This window comes from Periophthalmus magnuspinnatus, chromosome 18, assembly GCF_009829125.3.
Source record: "Periophthalmus magnuspinnatus isolate fPerMag1 chromosome 18, fPerMag1.2.pri, whole genome shotgun sequence".
NCBI lineage: Eukaryota > Metazoa > Chordata > Actinopteri > Gobiiformes > Gobiidae > Periophthalmus > Periophthalmus magnuspinnatus.
Window position 1 is genome coordinate 22,403,467 of NC_047143.1, and position 25,403 is coordinate 22,428,869.

Genomic DNA, 25,403 nt, shown 5'->3' on the forward strand with positions numbered 1-25,403 from the left:
CATCGTAATTTTTCAAAAGCGCCAGTGACAGCCAGTGCCTACACCGAACTTTAGCACACGGTATATTGTAATTTGCTAACGTTGCTTTTTTCCTTTCTCTCTTTCTCTTTCCCCCAATGCCTTGCTTACAGATGTGACCGGCGATTCTACACTAGGTAAGACTTTATTCCATTTTTCACAGCGGGTTGCATCGTCATACGTCTTGGCCAGTGAATGCATAAATATGAAAACAGCGGCGGTCGATGTACAGTAGCAGGCATGATGGTGGTATATGCAATACTGTGTAATTCTCTCCCATGGCGCTTTCCCATATGTATTTGGATGCACGTCAACTGGCCCAGAGCCATGTTCCTTCAATTTGAATTTTATTTAAATGAGAATAAAATGACAGAGGCAGCTGCAAGACTATAATGCTTGTATAAACATGCATAGGTTATTGTCTCTTCCCATAGAAATAATGTGCTTGCTGTGTATGAATGTGTACGTTGTTCATTTGGTCCACAATGAAACTGGTTGAGGTCAGTTATATATGCAGTATTAGCGAAAGAAAAATTTGATTCTGTCAGCTGAACGTAAAAAGCTTTAGCGTGAAGACGTTTTGCTGCTCATCCAAGCCACTTCTTCAGTTCTGGTCAGATTGCTGCTGGACACTGCCTTATATCTATCTCAAGGAAGGAGCTAACTACTGTACACTGAAGCCAACGCACCTATTTCTTTACAGTTTCAGTTTGTCAGCTAGGTCTTTTAAACTACAAGTGTGAACTGTGCCTGAGTCATATTTTGCATAGTCGTTCAGGCCCGTAACAATAGTAATAGCCAGTATGCTCATAAACGCAAGAGCAACCATTAAGGGCCTAAACGATTATGCAAAATATGACACAGGCACAGGGCACACTTAGTGAAGTTCAATAGACCTAGCTAACAAACAGAAACTATAATAACAGACGCGTTCGATAGATATAAGGCAGTGTCCACCAGTAATCTGACCAAAACTGAACAAGCGTTTTGTCCACTTGACAGGCTTTAATTTTTCTTTTGCTGTGGATCATACCTGCACGACGATACCTGCACGATATATGCAGTATTTGTAATTGTAACTCCATTTGTCATAGTTCTGGCAAAATCTTACATTTGGGTGACACCTTTATCAATCAGAAATCTAATCTTTGGTTTCTTCTTCTCTGTCGAACTCAACACTTTCACAATACACACCCGTTCACTATATGACCACAGTTATTTTCAACAGTATATTGCATTACTAAGGTTAAACTTTCTTTTTTTTTTTTTTTTTTTGAAGGGATACTTATGGCAATGTTGTATGTTTAGTCCATTTATTGCAGGTTATTCTCACAACTGATCCCATTCAAAGATGCACTCTGTATTTTGATTTAACATCTTAAAATTCGAGTGAATGCCGCAACATTTATGGAAATCATTTTTATTCTTTTGCCATACACTTATTTCTTGCTCTCTGCCACTGAGACCGTAAAGTACAAGAGGCATAATAGGCCGATACGCTTTGGCAAATGGGTCGCACTTGAACTCTGGCAAGACTGAGTGAAAATGGCCAAAGCTCCCCAAGGAAATGAGCAGTGTTCCATATTTTATAAGACGGCTATGAACGCTAAGCAAAGGATGCAAAGGTCAAATGAAGATGGAGGGGTCTAAAACCTGGAGCACTTGAACCTCTGAGCACCACCTGTGGCTCTAAACATCTGGCTGGTGTATTCACTGTCTCAAAACTGGGACAGAGCTGTAAGGCCATAACCATAGACAAGCTGTTTTGACAAGTCTCTACGCTAAGAATTTGTGCACATAAAATAAAAAAAAATCTTAAATAAATGATTGGAAAGTTGGTAGGGGAATAAAAATGCCACAATTTCATTTATTTCTGACAAATAAATGCTTTTTGTCATGTAGTGTTTTTGCGAGGACTGCAGTTTTAGACTGGGGGACCCGGCAAGTTTCCAATTCACGGAGGGTTCAAGGAAAAAACGGTTGGACATCACTGGTCCAGGCATCTGTTAGAAAAACAATTTATGTGGTACTTATTTTTAGTATTATTTCATTATGTATTTGATTTATTTTAGTAAGGCTAAAGCTATTGCTAAGTGAATATTTGTACGTGCTTAATTGTCAGAGATGGGTAGTACTTTGTTATACGTACCCAGTTACATTTACTTGAGCAACTGTGTACTTTCCAGAGTACTTTTCCAGCAGCATACTTTTACTCCTACTTGAGTAACATCTTTAATTGAAATAATAGTACTGTTACTTCAGTAAAAGTTGCGGTTCCTCTTCCCACTGCGAGTAAGTCTATAAGTAACAAAAGCTTTACGTTGACAATAGAAAATGATTTGAACATTTGTGTTTCTTGCACTACGCCTTCGGATATAATGTCGTTTTTCCTCATTTTTGTGTCTATCCTTTGAAAATCCAAAATTTAATGCAATATTTAATGTTTTGTCCTTCAAATTACATTCACTTCAAATAATAAATCAGATATTATGTCCCAGCAGTTACTCTCACTTGAATACTTTTTAACTTCTTGGACCCTTACTTTGTACTTCTACTTGAGTAATATTATTTTGAAGTACTTTAGTAAAAGCTGAAGCACATAACTGAAGGAACGGCTTGGATGAGAAGCGAAACGTCTTCACTCCTACAACATTTTGTCCAGTTGACAGATTTAACTTTGGCTTTTTCTATGGATCAGGCCTGGACGACTGAGGGATTACAGAGACATTTGAAGCAGTTACTTTTACTTTATTGCAGTTTTTGGCTACTCAACCCACCTCTGCTCATTCCTCATAGCTCCAAAGTTGCAGCGTTTTCTTTCTCACATTCAGAACCTACAATTTAAACCACACAGACTCATGACATCATAACATGGCGCCCAGTTCTACTCGGGTTTGTCTTTGAACACCAAACAGAAAAGTCATCTGTCCAAACCTTGATGTAGCATTCCTTGGCTATGCACTTCCTGTTCTTTTGCTCGGACAGCGTTTGGGAGCGGGCCATCTCATTGTGTAATTGAAAACGCAGCGCCATGCTTCGACACCATCGCCGTTTGGCTGCCCAGCGGAGCATCTGCAGGCAGTTCTGGTCGGCCTCTCCAGCTCTGTGAGGCTAGCCCTGGCTGACTGCTCGGAAACAGCAAACCCCTGGCTGGCTGAGAATAATAAGTACCCAGGGGAGATGGCCAGATGGACGTTTACTGTGAGCCTAGCTGGAGAGGCAGAAATCTGTCAAACAACACACCAGGAAGCAGTGGGGGAGCGGAGCAGGTTCACATGCACTATGGCAGATAAGACCGCTGCTCATTGTCAAGACTTAAAAGCTTCCCGTATCACGCCGTTATGATCACATTTTCCGACATTGAAGGTCACAAGTTTGGTTGAGATTTTAGCGATTTGCTCTGATATTCTAGAGATATTTTTGGAGAAGGGAAATATCAAGAATAACAGCGACTGACAGGTGAAGTGAAGTAAAGTGCGTTTGACAGATTCATATAGTTTTCGAAATTATTACCTGGTTTGGTGAAATAGGCAAATATCCATCATAATTTTATATCAGACAAGCGTCAATTTTTGATTTAAAGAAGAAAACCAAAAAGTTGGAAAAGTATTTGTGGTCAGTGACATTCACCTGCAGCTCCTTGTCCACCGCCTTATCTTTAAATATTTATTCATATTTATTTTAGCGTGATTCTGCAAAAACCTCATAGAGATAAAATTGGACGCGAAGTAGTGAGGTTGCCGAGCGCTACTGTGCACAGAGCCAATTTATTTTTGTGAGTCTAATCGTAACTATTGTGCAATTTAAACACATTTTTCCCTCGTTAACATTATGGTTGCTAGGAAACAATTATGGAGCTATCTCTATGTATGTCGTGTCTGCCGACCATGTAAAATCATAAACTTCTCCAAAAATTAAAAACTAGAAATGTTGAATGTTAACTTTTCATATTTTTTTTTTATTTCATTTGTATCTATTATTATTATTATTATTATTATTTTTTTTTTTTTTTTTTTTTTTTTTTTTTTTTATTTTATTTATTTTATTTTCCACCACTGGCCACGATGTGAATACTACGCAATTATTTTCAGCCCTGTCCCTGAAAAACACCACATGGGGCTGTTTCAGATCATGCTAGAAGCCCACTCAATAAACATATCTCTTTTTTTTTTTTCATCATATGTGCTTCAATACAAAGCTTTAGGAGAGGGATCGCAATAATTGGCTCATTATGTATCTGGAGGCCTAGGGGTGCATGGAGAACAGGCACCAAGAGTTCATCTCAAGATACGTAGCTCAGTGCTCAAAGTGGACTGTGTAACTTCTCAAGTGGATGGCGTCTATAGACTCTTAACTATCTTACATTTGTTTAATTACTGTCTTATTGTTAAAGAATAACCTCTAAAAGCAGAAGATACAAGTTTGATACTATGGTGTGAAACATTTCGGCGTGGTGGCTGAGTCGCTAGCATTCACGCTTCACAGTAAGGTCCCGGGTTTGCATGTTTCTCCTCGTGTTTGGATGGGTTTTTTAGCTGTGGTGCTCCCTGGTCCTGATAGGTTATCCCGGCGGTAATGAGGGAAGGGTCAAATGCAGAGGAAAAACAGGGGTACGAGGATAATAAAGTGAATTTCTATCATTCCAGGAAAAACAATGACATCTCCATAGGGACCAGCAAAGATCTCGTGACTCGACTTGGACTAAACTTGGAACTAAACCAATACTAAACGAGGATGAAACCAGGATAGAACGAGACCAAACCAAATCTAAATTAAGACTCAAACCCAATCTAAATTAAGACTCAAACCAAATCTAAATTAAGACTCAAACCAAATCTAAATTAAGACTCAAACGGGAACAGTGTACAGTATACGATCGAAGTTTGAAGAGAAGTTACGCAACGTTCAACAAGAAGTTATTCCAAAAATAACCCCCAAAATAAACCAATAAACAAACAAACAAAAACGTCTGAGCAGCTGAGTTTTAAAAAATGTTCTCGTCTTTATCCACCCTTCAGAGCGCAGGAGCCGGGCTAATAACAGATAATACAACACTTTGAAGTTTCCATCTGGGCCTCTCATGCTGCGAAACAAACTGCTCAAGAACAAAAGCCTTAACGTTCCTTTGCCTTACACTGTAAAACCAACTAGACAATTCTCCTCAGATAACTTAAGTAAAACTATTCTATTTTATACACATTTACGTCAAATAAAATAATAACTAAATAATAAAATAATAATAATAATAATAATACTATTTCAAATATAACAGACTGCACTAAGTTAATCTCATTTTGTGGTTTTAAAATGTATCTTGTCTCTTTAAAACCCGGAAAAGTCTCCAGCACATGAGCCAAAATGATTGGTGTTGAGGTTACGCCCCTTTAGCACTGTGTTCTGCGTAACGGGCTACTTTGCTAATGGCAAGTTCTTATAGAATGTGTCATAACTCCATATTATCCAACGCGCTAAGCAGACGTGTTTTCAAAATGTGTTATTTGTAGGGACAGGTTGTGCAGGGAGCATTGACAGATTTGTACTTTAAACAGATAAGATTTCATGTGTTTTCCCGACAGTCGATTGATAAATGTATCTTAAAGGTCCTATATTACACGAAATTGATTCTTGTGAGGTTTAAGTCATGTTATAATGCTGTTACCGCAACAAAAACATACAATAGTTGTGTTTGGTTTCATTGACACGTTGCTATGTTCCACCTTGAGATGTCATAAAATGGTAGTTTTCAAGTTAACAGCTACCTATTTTATGTTTAGTTCAGTAGAGATTGGCAATTCCATGACTGAAATGATCCAAATAATTCAAGTGAAGGTGTATGGAGTTTAAAAACACAGTGGAGCACTTCCTGTATTACCACATGACATCATAACACTGCAAAATACATATCTCAATGCAAAATTTTATGTGATGGAAACCAAATCAAGTCATTAAGCCGCGTACTAATAAGTGAGAGCACCCATTAGGGGCCTGAATGATTATGCTAAATATGATTCAGGTACAGTTCACACCTAATGTAGCTCAACAGACCTACCTAAAAAACAAAAACTATAAACAAATAGGTGTATTAGTTTTAGTGTAGCTAGCTCCTCCTTTCAAATACATAACACCGTGTCCACCAGCGATCTGACCAGAACTGAAGAAGAGGTTTGGATGAGCAGCGAAACGTTAACCGAATTTTTCTTTTACTATAACAAGAAGTCATGCTAATTTCTTCTCAGATTTCTATAGATTAATACATGCAATGAGTCTATATAGTTTGACTTCATGTTTTCGACCCACGCTGTGTTACATTGCATCGTATTGGCAGTTCGTTTTACCTTTAATATCCTGATGGACCGCAGTCTCCATTTCCTCTCATAATCGCTTGTAATGGAAGCAGATGATGGCGCATGTAACACAGATGTGATGCCGCGCTAATTAGAAAAGAGTGGATACTAGACCCCCCCGCGCACAGTTGAACGGGCCGATCCTGACTCAAACCGGACTGACACGAACAGATGGCGTATCTTTAACTTTATGTGGTGTCATGAGTAAACACAGTAGGTTTTGTGCGCGCCTGGGGATAGCGGCTAACAGCATATGGTGAAGAGACATTACGGGGCATCCTTTCCTTTGTTTTTTTTTACCTCGCCGTTCCATTAGCAGCTCTGTAGACAGACGCTAGCCGCATGTATTATACGACGCCGTGTTTATCTGCAAACAACAACAAATGCAAAGGAGGTTTCCAAATTGGACGGGTGTTTTAATAGAAATATAAATCAAGGTTATGGGATCACAAGCCAGCGTGGTGTTGGATGATGCCTCACGTCTGGACAGTTATAAAGGGAAGAGTGAGGGAGGGCATCTGGTTGAAACTCAATACCTACGCAATTATACAGAGTAAACATTTCAAAGTATTATTATTTGAATCGCATTTTGGACCGCCATGTGCTTTTCTCCACGGAGATACTATTGTTTGCCTGAAATGTTCCATAGAAAATAGATATATATTGTGAGCGGGGTTGCCTTTTCACAGTTCTGATCTGTAATTTGGCTATTTGCCTTTATCAATTGTGGTATAAATTTTAAATCTCATACTGTGGAACACCCCAGGTAAAGCATTAACATCTCCATGGATACGCTGATGGCTGTTGGTCCACCTGAAAAGTTAGAATACCTTTAGAAATTGTAGCGTTTCACTGTTTGCAATTGGTTTCCCTAGTCATTGGTGGATACTGAGCAAAACAAGATGCTATATACAGGGAAAAAAATATACGGAGGATGTCGCAGAGGTCAAAACTTGTGAGGGACTTGCTACTCCCTCATTTCATCACCTTTTACATTTGGTAGCAGTTTGCATTTACATACTCCCGCTGGGCTGGTGAAAACATTCCCTTCTATTTGGAGAGAGCTCTGAAGCCGATCCCAGCAGCCTCCCTGTGTCACCGAGGCTGTTTTTGCCTCTAATAACCATCTTCGTTACCATCCCAGCCCGAGCGCCCCATCTGGCCACTCCATCTCCGCACTGGAAACTAAGTGTGTTTACTGCATGACCCAAGAGTTGTGTTTGTACAGAAACTAAATGTCAATCCAAAACAGACCTTAATCTAGTAATATTATCATTAAATGCCATGTGCTCATATTTCTAATAACGAGCACACTGAGTTAAACTAAAGGTACTGCGGAGGTTTATGTTAAAGGTCATAATTACACAAAACTGACTCTTTTGAGCTTTAAGTCATGTTATAATGTTGTTACCTCCTCAAAAACATCCCTGGAGTTGTGTTTTGTTTCATTCACACATGTTTGAGTAGCCATTTATTATTAGTCTATCTGCATCTCCAAAGCTCAAAATGCTCTGTTCCACCTTGTGATGTCACGAAGCTGCAGTTTCCAAGTTAAAAGCTGCCGTTTAACTTTAGTTCAGTAGAGCTTGGTAATTCCAGGACTGAAATCATCCAAATGATTCTAGTGAAGGTCTATTTAGCTTAAAAACATACTGGAGCACTTCCTGTATTACCACGTGACATCACAAGGTGGAGCAGAGTGTTTTCAGCCTAAATATGCAGGGTTTCGGTGTTAAACGTGTGAATGAAACAAAACAAAACTCCAGGTATGTTTTTGATGAGGAAACAACATCATAACATGGATCAGAAAATAGCCTAACATGGGCTTTTTAAATGATTAAGCTACTACTCACTTAAAGGACAGTTCAGATTTTGCCGGAATTGTTGCATCATAGGTAAAATTCAGGCTTCTGTGCAGTTTTACAATCCATAAACCATCACAGGTCTTATTCTGTGGTTAAACTGAACAAATGCATGGCTGTATTTACATGGCTTAACGACTTCATTTGTTCATTTTCTCCTTGTTCATACCCATTACAAACAGCAGAGGGAGCTCCAAATTGTAGTTGTAAAGTGTGTTTTGCAAATGTAGACATTATTTTAAGTTGGAAAATGCGAAATACTTGTCCCAAGGTGACCAAAAGCACAGACAAGAATGCATTTCCACCTTCAAGCCACTCAAAGCGCTTTACATCAAGGAACTACTCACCCATTCACACACACATTCACACACCAATGTACACAGACACTGGGGGCGAGGTGGATTAAGTGTCTTGCCCAAGGACACAATGACATTTATCTGCATCAGCATTCATCTGTGGGAGCTGGAATCGCACCGCCAACCTGTGGGTTCATATTGAGATTTGAAGTTCCAACGTATTTTAGTGCGCAACTGCTTCCTGTAAATTTCAAAGTTTCCAGGTCCCATTTTGCAGCTTTTCCCTCACATTACTAAGTTAGATCAAACTTAATATTGTCAAATTCTGACGTACTAAGCCTAGATATTTTAAGTGGAGTGTGAAACCGTGCTACGTCTCAGCGTGTGTGCAGCCAGCCCCTCCAGCTTTCTCCTTCTATTGTTACTGCCTGTGTTGATGTCTCTCTAATAAGCCTCTGTAATTAGCCTGCTCTTCAAAATCATAACTTTCTTTGTGTCTCGAGGGTTGGGGCTATTAGACGAACAAAGGAAGTCAAATAAGTGACACAATAGGCCCGACTGATTTCAACAGTAGTCACAACGGAACTGTGCACAAAAATCACGTGTGTGTAGGTCTGTAGTGCGTCACCTGTCAGCTCACGGTGAAAACAACTGAAGGATAATGTTATAATCTGTTATCTAAATCATTGGGTCTTAAAGCAAAATCCACTTTTCAGAGCTTTTACCCGTGTTATAGTTGTTTCGTCTTCTCATTCATCCTGTCGAAGTTTTTTCTGGAGTGATTTGTGCCCGTTTGAGGATCTTTAACCCTTTAAGGCAGGGGTGTCGAACACATTTTACCCGAGGGCCATATCAGCAAAATGGCTTTCCTCAAAGGGCCAAATGTAATGTAAAATAAATACAACTACTTGCAACTTGTTAATTAATTTCTGAATTTATTACTTACTCAAGTTACAAGTATTGCATTTGCATTGCCATAGATGTAAAAAAAAAAAAAAATGGCTGTGTAACTGTGTCTCCGGATAAACTGACATTTTAAGATAGTCATACCTTTTAATTTAACTTGTCGTGGGCCACATAAAATGAAGTGGTGGGCCGCATTTGGCCCACGGGCCTTGAGTTTGACACATGTGCTTTAAGGACTGAGCACACTATAGACCAGTATATCTTGCAGAGACTTTCATTGTTTTTTTAGCCATAAAAATCATGTTAAAGGAAGTATCAGAATTTACTGCATTTTTTCACACAACTATCTCTATTTTACATATCCATCCTTATGTTTTCTTTGTCGCATTGACTGGGAAAATCTCTGCGGCACCTGCGCTCTGATTGGCCGTCTTCGAGGGACACCGTAAGCAGATTACCGTAATGACAGTAAAATATTTAAAGAGCCCCATGCCTCTGCTTAAGATGCCATTTGAATTTATATGATCGCACAATTGGTTGCGGAGTTACGGTAATGGAAAGTCCGCAACTGCGCTCTATCGTCGACGATGGCATCCGCCGCTATAGGGTTAAAATCCCATATTGCCGCTCAATCCCCATTTTCACCTCCACTGGCCTACGCCCACTGCTCTCTACTTACTTCGTTCTTCAATTTTATTTTCTTAATTGATTTGGATTCGACGTTAAAGGATTTGGCAGCTTTGCGTAGTCATTTTGGTGCAAATAAAAAATAAAAAAAATTCTGTTGCTTGCAAGCGTGATCTGCAGCTATCCATAGGAGGCGCCAACAGCTACACAGCTCTTTATTGTGATGACGTTCTTGTTTTACGTAGTTATACTTAATACATTATAGACCATTATAGCTCGCCTAGATTTTACAAATCCATGCTTATTTTTCTATTAATGCATCAAATAATTGTGTGATACCAGTTTAAGTAGAATAAAAATATAAAAACGAATGTACTTTTGAGTAACTTTTATGCAAGCAAACAATGAAAACAACTATCTGGCCAGCTCAGAAACACTTTAAATTATATATATGAACAATAGTCAATATTTATACAAGAGATGATGCATATTGTACTTTAGGGTTAGGGTTTTTACAGCCCTTCTTATAAAAAAATGTCAGGCGTTTATGCAGCTATGACATTGATTTATGAAAGAATATCAGAAGTTCTGCAGCTTATGAGTTTGTAATATTTGGTAAAATAAGTAACATATTTAAAGAGCCCCATTCTTCTGCTTTGAGATGCCGTTTGAATTTACATGAGAGCACAATTGGTTGCAGAGTTACGGTACTGGAAAGTCCACAACCACGTCCGCAATCAAGTCGTTTTTGATGGATTTTTCTATTTAAAATGCGCAAATTATAGTATTTCTTATGTCTTGTATAAATAGTACAAGAAAAATCCTTCAGATATGTCATTTTGCATAGAAGTTGACACTGATATATTCCCTCTAATCTGCCCCTCGTAAAACACTGAAAAATGAGCGAGAAGTGAGGAGAAAACATGAATCCCTTTGAGGCGACATCTGGCCCAGTTTGGCCCGGGCCGTCTCCTCCATCTTGGCAGCGTTCGTGGATCTGAAGACCACTGCTGCTCCATGGCCTGGGAGCTCTGAAGGTTGAGGGGCAGAGGTGACCAGTTCGCCCTATGCCATCTGTCCATCTGGCACCCGGGCACACGCTGCAGACTGGACTCGAGCGATGGACGGGGATGTTTCGTGGGTGGTCCAAACACACGACTGTGCGAGAAGCTGCTATGTGATGTATGTTTAAGATGCGTTGTAAGGTTCTACAAGGTGAAACTGAAAGGTAGTCTTAGCCAAATGTATCCCCATGTGGTAGGATATGCTTTTACCAAATAAAAGAAAAAAAAACAAACACATAAACACTGACATAGCATTAGACAGTACCAGAGCTGAACTAGAATCACGTTAAAGCGCTGTTAGTGTTGTTAAAAGCATTGAAAATCAGATACTAATCGATGCTAAATCTCGTTTCGACACTAGATACTCATTTGAACAAGTGTTGATTCTAAAAAGTCACATTCATAGGACAGAAATGAACCTTTCCTTGAGTTGTATCAGAAAAAGTATAAGACATATAGACTAATATACGCCCATGGACCACTATGAAACCTACCTGGATGGCTAACAGATTACGTAGATATGCTAAAGCCACAGTATGTAACTTTTTCACCAAAAAAAATGACTAAAATAAAATGATTATGGTTGTTTATTGCACAAAAAAAACTAAAACATATGTGTGGACTTGCATCTTCACAAACCAGACTCTTATTTGACCTAGATGAGCGCTAAATATAGTTCCTTTGGCTATAATATTCCACAGTCTGGCTATCTATTTCCATGGAGAATGTTTTAAAGTATGGGTTCAACTTTTTATCACTTTAAAGCTGCACTGTGTAACTTTGTGTACCTGGTGGAAGGTCAGCCATCTGTTTGTCTCCGGGAATGTTGCACAGTGTTGTTCATCAGTATTCCTAATGATCTCCACGGAAATAAGCAGATGATGCCACCAGGCCCCGCTCACAGTAATTATCAAGGTGGTTTCTTGCCTAAATAAATAAATTAAGTTCATTCCAGGCTAAGGAATAATGTTTCCATGGAGACAAGCTGTTCGTAGACCCCAGAAAAGTTACATAGTGCTCCTACATTTTACAAATTTCGTTCTATAGCCTAAAAATAATTCTAGATTTGTTATTGCACAATACCTCCACCGTATTGTCCCCAAACCATCCCATTCCCGTGCCCGACACTGAAATAGAAAGCTAGTAATTAGTCCTTGGTGGCCTGTCAGGGGGACAATCTAAATTTGGTAAACACGAGACGAAGCGCCCTCAACTGTCCCGCGTTATGGATTTCGTCCTATGGCCAGAAGGGACATGTCGGCCATCTTGGTGCGATCTTTTGAGTGTGACCTGTAGTGGCAGTAGAAGAGGACAAACTACGAGATAAATGTTTATAGAGAAACTGTGCGATCCATTTACCCAGTAACTGAATTAGCATACAAATACATGCATAATATAGACTACTTGAGAAGAATAGCATTGAGTTGTTATGCGTTCCATCGCTCTGTCTGCTACATTTTTACTTCTTTTTTATTATCACTCTTTTATGTTATATTCAATTTAATCTATGTATATATATTTTTAGAAGATGGTAAAGGGCCTATTAGTATCGTAATACTAATTCAGCCGCATACAGTAAGTGCAGGGACGGGAAGTGAAGTGCCCTCTGCGAGTGGGCGAGGGCCGATCATTGCCGCTTGCGGGTATAATTTTCTTTTATTACGATGTCCAAGTAAGTTTGTTGAGCAAAAGTTTAACGAAGTACTATGACACGATTTGCATTTAGGTAGAACCATTTAGAACCAAAAGTACGTTTGGTAAGTAAGGATTGTCAAAAATATCGAAAATCAGATACTAATCGACATTAAACCTACTATCGCAACTACATACTCGTTTGAACAAGTATTGATACTAGAAGAGGCACATTCACAGGATATATATAAGGCCACATGCGAATATAAAAGAAAGTACTACTGTTTAAAGCTGAAGATGACATTCTATTGTCTAAATCACATGTGTCAAACTCAAGGCCTGTGGGCCAAATGTGGCCCGCCATGTCATTTTATGTGGCCCACAACAAGGTAAATTAAAGGTATAAGTGTCTAAAATATCAGTTTATCAGGAGATACACAGTTACACAGCCATTGTTTCATATCTATGCAAATCCGTATGCAGTATTAGTAAGTTGAATAAGTAATAAATATAGAAATGGTTAATTAACTAAATTAAAAAGTAGTTATTTAGTACTTATTTTACATTACATTTGGTTACATTTATCTTACAGTTACATCTGGCCCTTTGAGAGCAACCATTTTGTTGACATGAAAATGAGTTTGACACTCTTGGTCTAAATAAAGAGTGTTTTTTAAAGAGTGTTTTTTTAAATAATCATGGTATCGGACGTGGTATTGAGTATATTAGTACGAGTCTATATGTTAGTATCGAAATCGAGTTTGAAAGTTTAGTATCGTGACAAAACCACAGCTGGCTCACTTCACTCCTCTTACCTATAAATTCGCAGTGTGATTTAGATGTTACAATCTGGTGGTGGAGATAGTTCGTAAAAAAGCCGTTGCGTCATTGTTGTGTCATTTTCTCAACGTTTTCTTTAAGCAGGTACCAATAATATATCCAAAATAAGGCTTGATAAACTCAACAAGACACTTTCCCAAGGTTAACGAGCTGGAGTGCATCAAAGTCCTCATAAAATAAAACTCCTCCTCGTTTAGGCCTGGGAAGTTTAATGACTCATTTCAGGATCAATTTACTGTGTAGAAAAGTGCCTCTCAAAACACACTCTTTAACTAAGGTATCACTTAAAACAAGACAGAGAAAGAGTGCTAATGTATTCAGCCAATCTAAAGCTAACACTGCGGCGAGGGAAGGATCTTTATTTATAAGGCAAATGTGAGAGAAACAAAATAACTGTTAGTGTTAGTGGGTTTGGGACTTGAGAAAAGGCTCGATATCAGTTTTGATAATGCAACGGCGGTCACACGTTTTTAGACAATAGAATGGAATCGTGGAATTGTGGTCTCAGAGTACTTCAGATACACATGACTATTCTAAAAGTCTTCAGGAGTAGTCTCGTTTTGTCCTATTTATGTGTTCATGTATCTGCAAAACTGACTCTCATGAGCTTTAAGTCACGTTAGAATGTTGTTAAGTTGTCAAAAACATACCTGGAGTTGTGTTTTGTTTCATTCACACGTTTGAGTAACACTTTATTATTAGTCCGTCTACGTCTGCAAAGCTCAAAACGTTCTGTTCCAACTTGTGATGTCGTGTATTGTGAACAAGGATATTCCTGTAGGGTTGCTTTGGTTTGAATCTAGTAAAATAAGAACAAATGTGAGGCAAAGATGTGTCTCTTTTAGGAATGAGACATTGGAATGATCTCAGTGATGAATTTAAGGTAATTAAAACTGTCTAAATAAAAAAAAAAAAAAAAAAAAAAACAACAACATTAATTCATTGTTACATATACATTGCTATAGGTTATATGAGCCAAGACATATTTATTTAAGTAAATGTATTTTGTAATGTTACAGTATTGTGGAGCACGTGGCTTTAGCCCAATCCTTTTTTGGTTGTAATTAATGAAGAAAATGTTTAGTTTTGTCTTAAAAAAAAAAAAAAAAATATATATATATATATATATATATATATATATATATATATATATATATATATATATATATATATATATATATATATATATATATATATATATAAAAATAATAATAATAATAATAATAATAATAATAATAAATAATGTAAACAACCAGAATAAAAATAATTTATTCATGAAGCTGTATGTAGTTTAAAAACACTGTGGAGCACTTCCTGTATTACCACATGACATCACAAGGCGGAAGACTGTTTTTTGTTTTTTTTTTTGATTGAGAGAACAATATAGCCTAAATGTGCAGGTTTTATGTGTTAAACACATGTGAATGAAACAAAACGCAACACCAGGTCTGTTTGTGATGAGAAAATAACATTACAACATATCAGAAAATAGCATAAGATGGTCTCTTTAAATGAAAAGAACAAAGGTTAGCAGCATGAACAAGACAAACTTAAGGATTTTACCACATGCGCTCAGAAAAGGACTATAACATAATTTAAAATCCAAGATGTGTGGTTGTTTTTTATGTTACAGTTACAGTGTTGTATTGCGGTACCTTTAAAAAGACACTGCTGCGGATTGGCGCTTGAATGGACTCAAAATGGCCGCTCTTTAGACGTTGTTTCTGTACATCCTGTCGACATGTGTGAACGCTGCTCCTCATCGTCAGGCCTCAATGGACAGCTTCTAAAGTGCACCTCTGAATGGGAGTTGTTTGAATGACTAGCGCAGCAGGAAAAGAGACATCAGAATGCTAACTGCGCTACAGGCGAGCTTCACTATACAGAGCCGTGTGTGTGTTTTAGGCAGGTTATGTTTATGATGCTAAGAGACAGGTGTAAAAAAAAACGCTTCTGTGATTGTGTAATTGTAGTATTTTTCTTCTCATTTAAAGCTGACTTGATTATTTTAATGTAGTTGAAATATTCATACCAAAACTTAAAGTGAAACTAAACATTAAATCAACTTTTTCTTCTACTAAACTGTATATTTGGGGTCAGGGGGTCAAGGATCAAACCTAATGACAGTTTGCTCATAAAAATGTTCTTCTGCAAAAAAAAAAAAAAAAAAAAAAAATTAGACAGGATTGGCCTCCTTCCCATCTCCCGACAGCCTTTTCAATACAAAACTAAATCAAAATGTATTCTTGCGGGCCAAATCAGAACCCCTGGAGGACCAAATTTGGCACACGGGCCCCACTTTGGCCACCCCTGTTTTTAGTCTTTTTCTGGCAATTTTAGTACACACCAGGCATATTTGCAGCTTTGGGGTCAAAAATGTATAAAATTGGTTGTGTCCTGTCTCAAGTCGCCACAGCACATTTCAAGTAGTTGGTGACATCACACAAGACTGCCCTGATCATAGATTGGTGTTTCTGATTACAAACACCTGGCTGCAAGGGTGGAATTGTGTGGATATCTGTTAGACCAATCACACTGTTCCTTATACCACCAGACTCCGCCCCCTCCTCCTGCCTCCAGGTACTGGTGGGGCGGAGTTTAGGTGTTTAGTCCCACTTTAAATATAGTTAGACAATAGTAACTGATAGAAGTAGCTTAGTTAGCAGAGGTAGCTCCCAGTAATAAAATAAAATGCTCAGTGGAGATGTTATTGTTGTGCCTGGAGTGATTCATTATATTAGTTCTGAAAAAACCTTATGCACGTATTAAATTACCACCGTTTTCTTTGCTAAAACACAATGGGAAAACATTTCAACGCTTCTTACTGTAACCGGGTTTGCCTAGAACCACAGACCTGACCTGTAACTCGGCCTGATGGTGTCACACGCTTGTTTCCATGGCGACCGATACGCGAATGTTGTGATAATGAATTAATTATGATAGAAATATTTCAGTGTGCAGTAATGATGTGACGTTTTTGAAAAAGTTGGCTATTTTGAACGGTTCCTTAACTTTAGCAGTCTCATTTTTCAAAAGAACCGAATCTTTTACTTTGTAATTGTTATGCATTTTTACGCTGATTAACGCCAAACCAACACAAGTGGGAGGTTTTTGCACAAAGAAAAGATATTGTTATTATTGTCCTGCAACATTTAATTTAGAGTATGCATAATTTGAATGGATAAACACACTCCCACTCTTACTTTGAACCGTTTTAAACACATCTGAGCCATGGTAATATCTCCCTGGGATTAGTTTGTAGATAAAATCAGTTCTTACATTGACTCCATCATATAAACGAACATAAAAAGAGCTAGTCTTTTAAACGGCTCTTTGAAACGAACTGATCCAAACGGTTCGGATCCCATAAACGAGCCAAAAATCCCATTAGTAGTCTGGAGTACTTGAACTTGAATTTACCCCAATCCAATCGCGATCATGTCTTATCGAGTAATTTCATTCTTTTTGCTGTATTGACGTCAACTAAAACAAACTGAGTAAAACCGTACATTTTAAATAGCTTTCACCAGAACGGGATTTGTTTATTCCAGACAGCTCGATGAGACAGTGAATGCATCGCGGTGGCCTGTGCATTTGCTTACGCGCCTATGCCAACAGCAGTGAAAGCATTTACAGCGGGGAGGATAATTATTGTTCTGATTGATTACAGCGATCCAGACAAAACAACAATAAGAAGGGGGTATTGAATTCATAATTGCACTGAATACATTGCGGGGGTACTGTTTCGTAGTCACAGCTATGCAAACAAGCGCCTTTGATTCTCTTTGTAAACGCATGCAAATCCTCGTCTATTTCAAACGCGAGCCACACCTGCACCGTGTTATGTTGTTACGTCAGGATTTTAAGCCAAATCATGAAATATCAACCGCTCACTTCTCTTCTTCTTCTCTTCTACAATGTTTTTTTGAAAATCCCCCCCTTTGGTTTCTTATTACAGAGTGGTATTTTTGTAGTGGTGCTATCTCTACCTGACGTTGACTTCCTTCTAAGTGCTTTCGTGTTTCTCATTAGGACTAGAGCAAAGAGCGGAATTAGCGACAGTGAATGAAAGCTAGCCCAGTCTAATAATACGGCTGATCCAATTTACCAAGAGAGGATTATGTTAATATAATCATAATACACCGAGCTCCGTTTCGGAAAGTGTCCCCAGATGTCCGCGCGCTCATTTAGCTTGCTGTCTCTTACAGTCCAGTGGTTTTAACATGGAACACATTGATCGCTGTGTTATCCGTACAACTACTACCTTTACTTTGACTACTACAACCAGAGAAATTGTGCATCTCTCCATTTTAAAATACATGTTGTAGTACAGCTGCTGGAGTGTCCAAAGTACAATTGTTTATCTAGTTTAATAGCGCAGTACGTAACTTTTTGGAGGACGGGTTTGCCATCTTGTGCTCGTATCCGTGGAGATGTGATCACTTTGCCTTGAATGTTTTTGTTGTTTTTTTGTTGGTTTTTTTCGTGATCAGGGTGGCTTTTCTGTAAATCTGACGAGCCACCTGCTCGTATCCAAAGAACTGTACTGTGGAACATTCCAGGCAAGCAGTAACAACTCCATGGAGACAAGCAGCGGGACTCCCTGCCGGAAAAGCTGGAGATGTAATCGCATAGCTTGTAATGTTCCACAGTGTGCTTTTAACCGCTCGCCCTTTTTCTCGCTTGCTAATACATTTTTACTGATCCGGGTCACTTCTCCACAGATCTAACGTGCTGCCTGCTTGTGTCCAAAGATATCACTTTAATGCTATACTATGGAACAATCCAGGCATGCAGTAACATCTCCATGGAGACAAGCAGCAGGACCCTTTACTGGAAAAGTTCTGCAGTACATCTTTAAGGACAATCAGATCTTTATAGTACCATTATCGCAAAAGAAATTTCGAAATACAAACAAAACTGCACTAAGTAACGTTTCGGAGGATGAGTTTGCAACCTGCTCGTCTCCATGGAGATGTAATCGCTTTGCCTTGAATGTTCCACAGTACGCATTTAGCCGCATGCTTTTTTTCCTTGCTCGCTAATACATTTTCACTGCAATCAGGCTCGCTTCTCCGCTTATCTGATGTGTCGCTTGTGTCCAAAGAGATCAGTTTAATGCTATACTATTTCGCCATTTGGCTTTGGCTCCAATTCACTTTCTATTGAAAAACTGTCGCTCCTTTCTTCATAATTGCTGCTGTCAGACTCGCCATTTTGGTCTTAAAATGTTCGTATTTACCCGCTCTACATGACTCTGGTGTTTGTTTGTTTTTTTATATTGCTATTGTGTCCGTAAATCAAGTTATGAACATTAATAACAGACAAATCAGGTGACTTATTTGCCTGAGGTCACTCCCGCTATCGTTAGCAACAGGTCTGATGACAGTGTTGCTAAGCGTCCGCTCCCTAAACCAGCGGTGCAGGCAGGAAGGGGCGTTACCTTTAACAGCCTCGCTCTGGATTGGCTCTCTGGTTGCTATGATACTCACGGTCAGAATTCTAAATATGGAACTCGACTCCAAATTCTCTCAGCTTCGATCAGCTTCTTTTAGCTAGACCTGAACGCTTTTGGCTAGACACACTCACTTAGTCCACTTCTTACCACAGTCTATGAGGAGGACCCTCCACCGGAAAAGTTCTCCAGTGCGCCTTTAAGGACAATCAGATTTTGTAGTACCATTATCACAAAAGGAATTTCAAATGACTTCTCCTAATTCCACTGAGACAAACAAGTCACTGAGATAAAAGATGTCTCGTTATCTCAGAACAGAAGTGATATTACTGAATGTTAGGGATTTGTTCACACCTGCGATTGGATGAGAAGCAATGAAGAATGAAACAAAACACAACTCCAGCTATGTTTTTGATGAAGTAACAGCATTATAACATGGCTTAAAGTTCACAAGAGTCAATTTTGCGTAATATAAGGCCTATAATGTGCTGCTTTATCCTTCACTCGTTCCAATCAGTCTCTTTCCTCTCTTGTCTCAACTGTTCTTAACTACTGTAACTCTGAAGTTGTTATGCGAACCAGCTCCATAATTTCTAGCCTTCTACAACACTACAACACCAGTACTCGAGGTCGGGGTCGGCCATGTCGCGTTCATCAGTGGTTTTAATGCAAATGCCAACCCAGTTATTACATTAGTTGGTTTGGTAGAGTTTAAAAAAGAAGAAGAAGAAAAAAAAAAACGTCACTGATTTTAATTGAAATTCTGAGAAAATGAGGACATGGGCGAAAGAATAACTCAACTATAATTGGCGAAACCTTCAAAATGTGATTATGCACGCAACGCTTCTTTTTTAACTTAAATAAAACACAATTTGAATCATCTACGCCCTGTTTTTGATACTGTTCTTGTGCTCTTGGGCAATATTTTGAATATATTTAGCTACAAAATACTGTATAGCTCCATTAAAATGTATTCTGAGTTGTATTCTGTTACGTGAGCCATACTTTTACATGGAGTTGCATTGTATTTTAGTGAGATAAATACTTCATAGTGATACAAACTGCTGTATTTTGTTGCTCTGTTTGTTGTGTATTCATTTATGTCCAATTAGAGAAGGGAAATTGCACACGCACACACACACGCGCACACACACACAAACATATACACACACAGAGACACGCATACACACAAACATATACACACAGAGACACACATACACACAAACATATACACACACAGAGACACACGTACACACAAACATATACACACACAGAGACACACAAATATATACACACACAGAGACACACAAATATATACACACACAGAGACACACAAATATATACACACACAGAGACACACAAATATATACACACACAGAGACACACATACACACAAACATACACACAGAGACACACCTACACACAGACATATACACACAGAGACACATACACACAAACATATACACACACAGAGACACATACACACAAACATATACACACACAGAGACACATATACACACAGAGACACACACACCCCAACATACACACACAGACACACACACAAACATATACACACACAGAGACACATACACACACAGAGACACACACACACCAACATATACACACACAGAGACACATACACACACACACATACACTGCAAGAGCTGTGTTTTATTTTTTCTCACTAATACTGTGCAGTTCAAATAAAATATGAAATGCTTAAGTGCCACTGTGTTCTCCTTTGGTTTTAGTAAAGTAACTGTATTCTGAGTACCACCAAATGAAAAACATACAGTTACTCAAAATAAGTATCTGAGTAAGTATTTGTGGTACATGTATGCAGTTACTTCTTCTGTTCTACTCACACGATCATTGTCAGATCAGCTGATGTAATGGTTCAGACATGGACCAGCTGCTGCTGCTCTGAGCGAACTCTGCGACCGCTCTTCTGGTTCAGAGCGGAATAATAATGCAACAGGCAGACACATTTGTCTCTCTGCTGCCCTTTAAAGAAGAAAGATCAGGATTTTTTTTTTTTTTACAAGTACTTAGTTTTAAAGGTCCTGTATTACACAAAATTGACTTTGGAGTTTTAAGCCATGTTATAATGCTGTTACCTCATCAGAAACAGACCTGGAGTTGTGTTTTGTTTCATTCACTCATGTGTAAGTAACGCTTTATTATTAGTCTGTCTACGTCTCCAAAGCTCAAAATGCTCTGTTCCACCTTGTGATGTCATGAAGTGGTAGTTTTTAAGTTAACAGCGAACTTTTACCTTTAGTTCAGCGGAAATTGACAACTATGTATGGAGTTTACAACACAGCAGAGCACTTCCTGTATTATCACATGACATCACGAGGTGGAAGAAAGTGTTTCCCGTTTGAGAGAAGAACTCAGCCTAAATATGCAGGGTTTGTGTGTTAAACATGTGTGAATGAAAACAGCGATAAACAGTGTAATCTGGGCCCTGTAAATGATCACTAGTAAAATTTGTAGATCATTATTTTGCATTTTCTTCATAATAAACCTCAAATAAATCTCCATCTTGTAACAGGGCATGGACGCCTAGCAATGCTGTCAATCAAACCTGTTGCTAACTGTAGCAAGAGCAACCTCTAAGAAAGAAGGCCCCTGGTTTGTCTGTTATATTTCATATATCCCCCCTCGGACACATCATGGGCGCTGCATAAACAAGCGTGAGTTAGTTTAATCCTATAGAGTTAGTTTAACCCTATAACCCCTATAACCCTATAGGATCCTATTGTCGCTGATAGAGCGCACTTTCCAGCAGCGTGACTCCGCGCCCAGTCGTGCTCTCATTCAAATTCAAACAGCGTCTCAAAGCGTAAACACGGGGCTATCTAAATATTTTACCGTCATTACGGTAATCTGCCTCTGTTGTCCCTAGAAGGTGACGAATGAGAGCGTGGTGCTGCGGGGATTTTCCCAGTCATTTATTTGATGCGTAAAAGAAAAAATACGGATGGATGTGTAAAATAGAAGTAGATGTGTAAAAAATGCAGTAAATTCTGATACTTCGTTTAACATGATTTTTATGGCTATAAAAAAAGACAAAACCGTAATCAACATGATTAGTTGTCGCTTTCAAACGAAAAATGCTATTTTACTCCTGGCTGTCAGAAGCTACTGCCCGGACTATTCATCCCTCACTGATTCTATTCAGAGCAGTAATCATCATACAAGTAATTATGAACATGTAAGAAGTTCAATTGTGTTCTGCAGTATTATCTCATGACATTGTGCAAGGTACATCAAAATGCACTGTACATGTAAGAATTCATAATACATTTACAAATAAATATATGTTTAACATTTTTGTATTAGGTGGTAGATCAGACACGATCATTTTAAAAGTAGCTCACATACTGAAAAAGTCTGAGCACCCCTGATTTATACAGTATATACAGTCCATGATAAAGACCTATAATCTCTCCACTTTGGCTATTTTGAGTAAGAACTGCAAACATGGCGCCTGCAAAGTGAACGCCATTTGACATGCAGACGGTGCTATGACACTGAACAAAAACAAGATGCCGTTACAGCTATTAAAACACCAGCGCTAATTCACAACCGGGAAAGAACAATACGTCCGACAGTACATACAATACCATTACTCATCACAGAGGCCGGTGCCATAAACACGCCATCATTACACATCATCATGTCTGCGCAACTTTTCTTCCTTCACTTTTGTTCTTTGGAGAAAAAAAAATCCTTTCTAACACATCACAAGAATAGCAAAGGCAACATCTTTAAATTTAGACTGGCAAATGACGCCCCTGAACTTGTGATGAACACTAATTAACAACCTTTCAGCTTGAGAAAACACGCGGTCTGCCTCTTCACACATGGCAGCGCCCGGTCCCTGCCTCTCGCTGCTGCTGCTGGAGACTGGAGACGAAGGCATTTAAGAAGTAATGTTCAGTTTGGTTCATGAACTGCACTACTTAGACCCCCGTGTGCCCATTGACGAAATTAGCAATAGCAGCGTGATGTGTTTGGTAAATATTTATGGCCCAAAGCTGAGGCGAATTTTCAGTAGCTTGTGTGAATCCGAAGAAATCTGACGTGTTTATAGCTTAATGGTAAATGCGGGAAGCTATTAATTTGACAATGCATCAGCTGTGGTATTTGCTTTATGTGTTTAAAGAGAAAAAAGGTACTATGGATGTCATTTTTTATTAAATTTTAGCATTTTTTATCCATGAATAGAGATACAAACCTTATAATTAGGGGTTTGACCATAGACTGTTTATATAAATGGACATAGCTAACTTGCTAGCCACCGCGTTCCAAATACGAAGTGAGCATGGACACCGACTCTGGCTCCAATTCACTTTCTATCGAAAAACTATCGTCCCTCTTCATAACTCCTGTCGTCAGCCTCGTCATTTTGGTCATGTGATCCTGGTGTTTTATTTCGCCATTTTGTCTGTAAATCAAGATAGGGACATTTTTTATAGTATATTTCTCATGCCGCAAAATCGATATGGCAAATGATTAGGATTATTGCGTTTTTCAGCTTAAAAACGTTTTGTTTCCAGATTCTATACTGAGGACTACAGACAACCACAAGTAAAAGAAGGCAAGGCAAGGCAAGGCAAGTTTATTTGTATAGCACAATTCGTACACAAGGTAATTCAAAGTGCTTTACAGAATAAGAAAGACATTAAAATCACACAAATCAAACATAAATAATCACAAATAATCATCATAAAATCAACATTAAAAGAGAAGAGTGCAGAATAAAAACCTGTCAGTCATATGCACAGCTAAACAGAACTGTTTTGAGTCTGGATTTAAACATTGTCAAAGTAGAGGCCTGTCTCACATCTTCAGGAAGACTGTTCCAAGTTTTAGCTGCATAAAATTTAAACGCTGATCCCCCATGTTTAGTCCTGACTCTGGGCACCAGCAGGAGGCCGATCCCTGAAGTCCTCAAATTGCGAGATGGTTCATATGGCACTAACATGTCGGAGATATACTTTGGACTTAGGCCATGGAGAGACTTATACACAAGCAGAGCTGCTTTAAAGTCTATTCTTTGAGCTACAGGAAGCCAGTGCAGAGACCTGAGCACAGGACTTATGTGCTCATACTTCCTGGTTCTAGTCAGGACCCGAGCAGCAGCATTCTGGATGTACTGCAGCTGTGTTAAGGCTCGTTTGGAGAGGCCAGTGAGCACGCCGTTACAGTAGTCTAACCTACTGGAGACAAATGCATGGATAAGTCTCTCTAAGTCTGGCTTTGACAGTATACCTTTGATTTTTGCAATGTTTTTTAGGTGGTAAAAAGCTGCAGATGTTATTGATTTGATGTGGCTGTTAAAGTTCAAGTCTGAGTCCATTATTACCCCTAGATTTCTAGCCTGATTTGAAGGTTTTAGAGAGAGAGACTGGAGGTGACTGCTGACACTTTCTCTATGTTTCTGTGGGCCAAAGATGATAACTTCAGTCTTGTCTGAGTTTAGCTGGAGAAAGTTGTTTTGCATCCACACACTGATCTGTTGGATGCAGTGGCAGAGTGAATCCACTGGTCCATATTCACCTGCTGCTAGTGAGACATAGATCTGAGTGTCATCTGCATAGTTGTGGTAAGACACATTATTGCTGCGTATTAACTGGCCTAATGGCAGCATGTAGAGATTGAACAGCAGGGGTCCCAGGATTGAACCCTGGGGCACCCCACAGGTCAGGGACATTTTATCTGATATACATTTTCCAATTTCAACAAAGTACTCCCTGTTTTCTAAATAGGACTTGAACCAGTTTAGTGCCGTACCAGAGATGCCCACCCAGTCCTCCAGTCTCTGTAAGAGGATCCCATGATCAACAGTGTCAAAAGCAGCACTCAGATCTAACAGGATCAAGACTGAGACTTTGCCTGCATCAGTGTTCAGGCGGATGTCATTTGTCACCTTGATAAGAGCAGTCTCAGTGCTGTGGTAGGGTCTAAAACCTGATTGGAAAACATCAAAGGAGTTGTTCATTTCAAGGAAGTTAATAAGCTGTTGGTAAACAACTTTTTCAAGGACTTTGCCTAAAAATGGCAGATTTGAGATTGGTCGATAATTGTTCAATATTGTGGCATCAAGACTGCTCTTCTTTAGGAGAGGCTTGATAACCGCAGTTTTCAAAGCACTTGGGAATGTTCCAGATTGAAGTGACATATTAACTATGTGAGTGAGTGGTGACAGCAAACTGTTGAGCACAGACTTTAAAAATTTAGTGGGTAGCACATCGAGAAGAACACATTAGAATGGATTATGACTGCGTATTAAGGGCGGCAGAGGCTCAGTGGTTAAAGCAGTGGTCCCCCAACCCAAAAAAAAACCCAGA

At 38.9% G+C, this 25,403-nt stretch overlaps 1 protein-coding gene across 1 annotated transcript in view; it reads left to right on the plus strand.

The window, feature by feature from the left end:
• LOC117386519 (receptor-type tyrosine-protein phosphatase delta) overlaps positions 1–25,403 on the plus strand; it is a 608,003-nt gene that overhangs the window by 190,004 nt on the left and 392,596 nt on the right. Inside the window, exon 4 of the mRNA XM_055228970.1 lies at positions 132–155. The gene's annotated coding sequence lies outside the window, so the exon portion shown is untranslated. The remainder of the gene's footprint in view (positions 1–131; positions 156–25,403) is intronic.